Here is a 5,027-nt window from a genome sequence, read left to right as displayed (position 1 = left end):
AGGCTCAGCGGCGATAGCTCACGGGCCCAGCCGCTCCGCGGCATGTGGGATCTTCCCGGACCAGGGCATTAACCCGTGTCCCATGCATCGGCAGGCGGACTCTCAACCACTGCGCCACCAGGGAAGCCCTGAAAATTTCTTTAACCAACAATGACTGGGTGCTAGGCTTGTGAGATGAAAGATAATTATGATTCTTTCTGCCAGGAATAGATAGCTAATGGTGAGACAGACATGCAAACTCTTGGTCACATTACAATAGAGAGAATGCTAAGCGGAAATATAAAGGCCGTGTATGAGAGCACATAAGAGAGATCTTGAAAGCACATGTGGTACCCAGGAAAGGCTTCACATAGAAGCTGAATCTAGAAAGAAGGTCTCAGAAAATTTCGCAAAAAGACTAAAATTAAAATGGCAAATACACACAAAATGTTTTTATTTAGTCATAATAAGCTAATTTCATAGTGGAAAATTAAAGTCCTTTAATCAGTAATGATCATGTTTTACATTTTTATTATCTTATTCCAGCATCCTTTTTATCAACAGAATTGTATTGAGTGTGTACTTCAAGCATTCAAAGTAAAGTTTCTTCATTTTGTCAAACACACACACACTTAAAAAATATTTAAGCTAGCAAATGACTTTTTTGTCATTCTGTAATGCATTTATTTTTAATTTTTTATTGAAATATATCTGATATATAACATCGTGTAAATTTAAGGTGTAGAACATGTTGATTTGATACTCATATACTGGAATATGATTGCCATTATAGCAATAGTTGTCTTAATTCCCACAGTCCAAACAGAAAGCTAATTTTTCCTTTATCCCTTTTGTTGCCTTTGCAAGGAACAAAACTGAGCATCTCAATTTGTATTTGGAATAGCTTAATATCATTTTTATGACTGGCATGTTTCTATGGGTATGTTGAGATTTTCAAAATATGTCTCTAAAATTATTTCTATTATATGTGAATAGTACTAATTGAGCACTTATTATGAATGGAGTTATGCTAAATGCTTAAGTAATATTTTTACTTAATCCTCACAATAACCAAATGAAGTAGGTGTCTTTATTCCCACTTTACAGGTTATGATGAAGTTGAGAGAGATCCAGTGGCTTTTCCAATATCATATTACCAAGAATGGCAAAACCAGAAATCAAACCAAAGCCATGCTCTTAAAGAGGATTCTACACTGCCTCCAGAGACAAGCTTTATGATATCAGTAGCAGTTCATTACTGAAGATATCACAATCTCACATAACCACTTAAAGAAGAGAAGAAAAATGTAATGAAATGAACTGAGTAAAGGGAAAAAGGAGTAAGGAGAGAAAATTATTCTCAGTAACATGACTGCTTTCTCTCTATCCACATATTCTGAGATATGAAAAAAAAGATCTATAAGAGAGATGAGAGTGTCTCCACTGAGATAGGCTTAAGCAGTGAGTCCTGATGATGATGGAGGGGAAAATCTGCCCCCAGGGGACATTAGGCAATATCTGGAGACATTATTATTTATTACAGCTGGGGGAGGGGGGCGGGAAGAGTGCCATGAGCATCTTGTGGGTGGAGGCCAGGGATGCTGCTAAACATCCTACTGTGCACACAGGACAGTCCCCACAACAGTTATCTAACCAAAAATGACAATGGTGCCAAGGTTAAGAAATCCTGGGTTAAAATGATACCCTCAGTTTTTATGAGTTTTAAGACTGTCTTAACTAATATTTGCGGAAAAAATAACTTCAAATTGCCTTCTTTCAGAAAAAGCGATACTTCAAGGAAAAGAGAGACTGCCTGAAATAATGGGCATGAGATAGGACTAGAAATAAAAGATAATAGAAGGCCTGAGATTGGTTCAAAATGGCAGAGTAGGATGTGCTCTCACTCCCTCTGGCGAGAGTACTGGAGTCACAACTAACTGCTGAACAATCATGGAGAGGAAGACACTGGAACTCACCAAAAAAGATACCCCACATCCAAAGACAAAGGAGAAGCCACAGTGAGACGATAGGAGGGGCACAATCACAATAAAATCAAATCCCATAACTGCTGGGTGGGTGACTCACAAACTGAAAACACCTATACCATACAATTCCACCCATTGGAGTGAAGGTTCTGAGTCTCACATCAGGTTTCCCAACCTGGGGGTCCAGCAATAGGAGGAGGAATTCCTAGAGAATGAGACTTTGAAAGCTAGCAGGATTTCATTGCGGGACTTCGACAAGACTGGGAGAAACAGAGACTCCACTCTTGGAGGGCACACACAAAGTAGTGTGCACATCAGGACCCAGGGGAAGGAGCAGTGACCCCATAGGAGACTGAACCAGACCTACCTGCTAGTGCTGGAGGGCCACCTGCAGAGGCAGGGGGTGGCTGTGCCTCATCGTGGGGACAGGACACTGGCAGCAGAAGTTCTGGGAAGTACTACTTGGCGTTAGCACTCCCAGAGTCCGCCATTAGCTCCAAAAAAGACCCTGGGTAGGCTCCAGTGTTGGGTCGCCACAGGCCAAACAACCAACAGGGAGGAAACCCAGCCGCATCCATTAGCAGACAATTGGATTAAAGTTTTACTGAGCTCTGCCCACCAGAGCAACAGTCAGCTCTACCCACCACCAGTCCCTCCCATCAGGAAACTTGCATGGGCCTCTTAGATAGCCTCATCCACCAGAGGGCAGACAGCAGAAGCAAGAAGAACTACAATCCTGCAACCTGTGGAACAAAAACCACATTCACAGAAAGATAGACAACATGAAAAGGTAGAGGGCTATGTACTAGATGAAGGAACAAGATAAAACCCCCAAAAACAATTAAATGAAGTGGAGATAGGCAACCTTCCAGAAAAAGAATTCAGAATAATGATAGTGAAGGTGATCCAGGACCTCGGAAAAAGAATGGAGGCAAAGATCTAGAAGATATAAGAAATGTTTAACAAAGACCTAGAAGAATTAAAGAACAAACAAGCAGAGATGAACAATACAATAACTGAAATGAAAACTACACTAGAAGGACTCAATAGCAGAACAACTGAGGCAGAAGAACGGTTTTCATTACTGAAGATATCACAATCTCACATAACCACTTAAAGAAGAGAAGAAAAATGTAATGAAATGAACTGAGTAAAGGGAAAAAGGAGTAAGGAGAGAAAATTATTCTCAGTAACATGACTGCTTTCTCTCTATCCACATATTCTGAGATATGAAAAAAAAGATCTATAAGAGAGATGAGAGTGTCTCCACTGAGATAGGCTTAAGCAGTGAGTCCTGATGATGATGGAGGGGAAAATCTGCCCCCAGGGGACATTAGGCAATATCTGGAGACATTATTATTTATTACAGCTGGGGGAGGGGGGCGGGAAGAGTGCCATGAGCATCTTGTGGGTGGAGGCCAGGGATGCTGCTAAACATCCTACTGTGCACACAGGACAGTCCCCACAACAGTTATCTAACCAAAAATGACAATGGTGCCAAGGTTAAGAAATCCTGGGTTAAAATGATACCCTCAGTTTTTATGAGTTTTAAGACTGTCTTAACTAATATTTGCGGAAAAAATAACTTCAAATTGCCTTCTTTCAGAAAAAGCGATACTTCAAGGAAAAGAGAGACTGCCTGAAATAATGGGCATGAGATAGGACTAGAAATAAAAGATAATAGAAGGCCTGAGATTGGTTCAAAATGGCAGAGTAGGATGTGCTCTCACTCCCTCTGGCGAGAGTACTGGAGTCACAACTAACTGCTGAACAATCATGGAGAGGAAGACACTGGAACTCACCAAAAAAGATACCCCACATCCAAAGACAAAGGAGAAGCCACAGTGAGACGATAGGAGGGGCACAATCACAATAAAATCAAATCCCATAACTGCTGGGTGGGTGACTCACAAACTGAGAACACTTATACCACAGAAGTCCACCCACTGGAGTGAAGGTTCTGAGTCTCACATCAGGTTTCCCAACCTGGGGGTCCAGCAATAGGAGGAGGAATTCCTAGAGAATGAGACTTTGAAAGCTAGCAGGATTTCATTGCGGGACTTCGACAAGACTGGGAGAAACAGAGACTCCACTCTTGGAGGGCACACACAAAGTAGTGTGCACATCAGGACCCAGGGGAAGGAGCAGTGACCCCATAGGAGACTGAACCAGACCTACCTGCTAGTGCTGGAGGGCCACCTGCAGAGGCAGGGGGTGGCTGTGCCTCATCGTGGGGACAGGACACTGGCAGCAGAAGTTCTGGGAAGTACTACTTGGCGTTAGCACTCCCAGAGTCCGCCATTAGCTCCAAAAAAGACCCTGGGTAGGCTCCAGTGTTGGGTCGCCACAGGCCAAACAACCAACAGGGAGGAAACCCAGCCGCATCCATTAGCAGACAATTGGATTAAAGTTTTACTGAGCTCTGCCCACCAGAGCAACAGTCAGCTCTACCCACCACCAGTCCCTCCCATCAGGAAACTTGCATGGGCCTCTTAGATAGCCTCATCCACCAGAGGGCAGACAGCAGAAGCAAGAAGAACTACAATCCTGCAACCTGTGGAACAAAAACCACATTCACAGAAAGATAGACAACATGAAAAGGTAGAGGGCTATGTACTAGATGAAGGAACAAGATAAAACCCCCAAAAACAATTAAATGAAGTGGAGATAGGCAACCTTCCAGAAAAAGAATTCAGAATAATGATAGTGAAGGTGATCCAGGACCTCGGAAAAAGAATGGAGGCAAAGATCTAGAAGATATAAGAAATGTTTAACAAAGACCTAGAAGAATTAAAGAACAAACAAGCAGAGATGAACAATACAATAACTGAAATGAAAACTACACTAGAAGGAATCAATAGCAGAACAACTGAGGCAGAAGAACGGATAAGTGACCTGGAAGACAGAATGGTGGAATTCACTGCTGTGGAACAGAATGAAAGAAAAAGAATGAAAAGAAATGAAGATAGCCTAAGAGACATCTGGGACAACATTAAACGCAACAACATTCGCATTATAGGGATCCCAGAAGGAGAAGAGAGAGAGAAAGGACCAGAGAAAATA

The sequence above is a fragment of the Physeter macrocephalus genome, chromosome 10 (genome assembly GCF_002837175.3).
Source record: "Physeter macrocephalus isolate SW-GA chromosome 10, ASM283717v5, whole genome shotgun sequence".
Classification (NCBI taxonomy): Eukaryota; Metazoa; Chordata; class Mammalia; order Artiodactyla; family Physeteridae; genus Physeter; species Physeter macrocephalus.
The sequence above is the reverse complement of the archived record's forward strand: the minus strand, read 5'-3'. Positions refer to the sequence as shown.